A 2,500-nucleotide genomic window follows, 5' to 3' on the forward strand; every position below is an offset into this window, starting at 1 on the left:
GTGGAACAGTACCCTCGGAAAAACCGAGTTGACGCGATAGGCAAGTTCGATGCCCGCTGCAATGCGTAGAGCAACTCACCCGCCTCAACGTCGAATCCATCGTCGGAACAATAGCATACAACGGCACATCATAAGCTATACATTCACCGAGAATCATTTCGACAAAAGCTTGCCTTAGTTACCGTCAAAAAATCACCAACAGCCCACACGGGGGGCCGGGCCCCCACGAAACCGAAATTATTTTTTCCAACACCAGAACGGGTCGACGAGTTTTTTTTCCTTCCCTCGTCAGTGCCATAGGTGCGCCAAAAGGCGCGCACCAAAAGCCTTCGGCAGTTGGTGCAGGGAGGTGAGGAATAGTGCACCCCCCTAAAGAGCTCTTAGGACTTTTTTTGGACTGCCAGGAGGAAACATCACATGTGCCCATCAACCCCCCCCCCCCCATTTTTAAAAATCGGCAAGGAATTTTGATCTGAAATTTTGGAAATATGTTTATATATATCCGAACCTGCATAATAATAAATATCAGAATTTTTCGAGCCCCGAAAGTATTTCAGTTTATTTATTTATCATTTTACCTTCGGAAATTCATAACCGGTAAAATATATTTCCAAAAATCACCAAACTTCTTTCTAAATTCCTTATTTAATATATATTAACTAATGTATAAATATTGTTCGAGGAAAGTATTATAGAATTTCACTTAGTGCAAGACATATGCATTTTTACACCCAACAGAGGTTAATTCTGCTGGGTAGCAAAACCAGCCGAGGTTCATGCTGCTGGGGAATGTATGCAAGGCATGCCGAAGGGCTGCCGAAGGGCTGCCGAAGGGCTGCCGAAGGGCTGCCGAAGGGCTGCCGAAGGGCTGCCGAAGGGCTGCCGAGAGGCTGCCGAAAGGCTGCCGAAGGGCTGCCGAGAGGCTGCCGAGAGGCTGCCGAAGTGCTGCCGATGCCCAAAGGCTGCCGAGAGGCTGCCGAAGGGCTGCCGATGGGCTGCCGATGCGCTGCCGAAGGGCTGCCGATGGGACTGTCGAGGGACATGCGAGGGACTTGCGAGGGCCTTCGGAGGGACGCTTGAGGCCACACACGCGCTCGCGTCTCGCGCCGAGCTGCCGAGTGCCCGAGTGCCCGCACCCGCACCCGGTCCCACACCCGCACCCGGTCATTAGATTTATATATAAAAATGGGCTAATAATCACCCATGGCACCTCAACTTTAGGGGTACGGGCGCTAAACCCCCTGATGTTTAAAAACGGGCGCTAAACCCCCTGAACTTTGAGGCGGCGCTCACAAAACCCCTTTTGCTCCAAATATGACGAAAATACCCCTGGCTCCGTTTTTTCAGTCAATTGTCAGTCTTAAAAAAAACGGACACTGCCATATCATCTGACACGTCAGAATTATACCTTAAAAATTTCAAACACCCAAAATACCCTTACTTTAATTTAGAAAAAGACAAAAAAAAAAACACTCAATCTAATCTAATGAATTAACCCAACAACTAACCCGACCAATACCCCAACATGACCGACCCGACCACCGTCGGAAAATTTTCCTGTCATCTTCTTCGATTTGAAGATGACCGGAAAATGGTCATCAAAAAAATCTGTTCCTCAGAGGAACAGATCGTCGGATCTGTTCCTCTGAGGAACAGATTCAGATCTGTTCCTCAAGGAACAGATCTGCAGATCTGTTCCCTGAGGAACAGATCGGTCTGTTCCTCATGTTGAGGAACAGATAATCTGTTCCTCAGAGGAACAGATCGGACGATCTGTTCCTCTGAGGAACAGATTTTTTTGATGACCGGAAATTTTCCGGTCATCTTCAAATCGGAGAAGATGACCGGAAAATTTTCCGACGGTGGTCGGGTCGGTCGGGTTGGGGTATTGGTCGGGTCAGTTGCTGGGTTAATTCATTAGATTGGGTTTTTTTTTTGTCTTTTTCTAAATTAAAGTAAGGGTATTTTGGGTGTTTGAAATTTTTAAGGTATAATTCTGACGTGTCAGATGATATGGTAGCGTCAGTTTTTTTTTTTAAGACTGACAATTGACTGAAAAAACGGCGCCAGGGTTATTTTCGTCATATTTGGAGCAAAAGGGGTTTTGTGAGCGCCGCCTCAAAGTTCAGGGGGTTTAGCGCCCGTTTTTAAACATCAGGGGGTTTAGCGCCCGTACCCCTAAAGTTGAGGTGCCATGGGTGATTATTAGCCATAAAAATGCACGGGGGGGGGGGGGGGGGGGGATTTTCCGCAATTCCGAGCATTTTCTGCAATTTTTCCGGCAGGGGCATTTCCGTAATTTTTCCGGCAGGGGCATTTACGTAATTATTCCAGGCAGGGATTTTTCGCAATTATTCCAGGCAGGGATTTTTCCGCAATTTCCAGCATTTTTCGCATAGCGCACGCCGCTTGCACCGCGGACGAGGGCTTGCGGCAAGCCCGCGGGGGTGAGGAATGGTGCACCCCCTTAAAGAGCTCTTAGGACTTTTGTTGGACTGGC

The sequence above is a fragment of the Mercurialis annua genome, linkage group LG6, assembly GCF_937616625.2.
Source record: "Mercurialis annua linkage group LG6, ddMerAnnu1.2, whole genome shotgun sequence".
Lineage (NCBI taxonomy): Eukaryota > Viridiplantae > Streptophyta > Magnoliopsida > Malpighiales > Euphorbiaceae > Mercurialis > Mercurialis annua.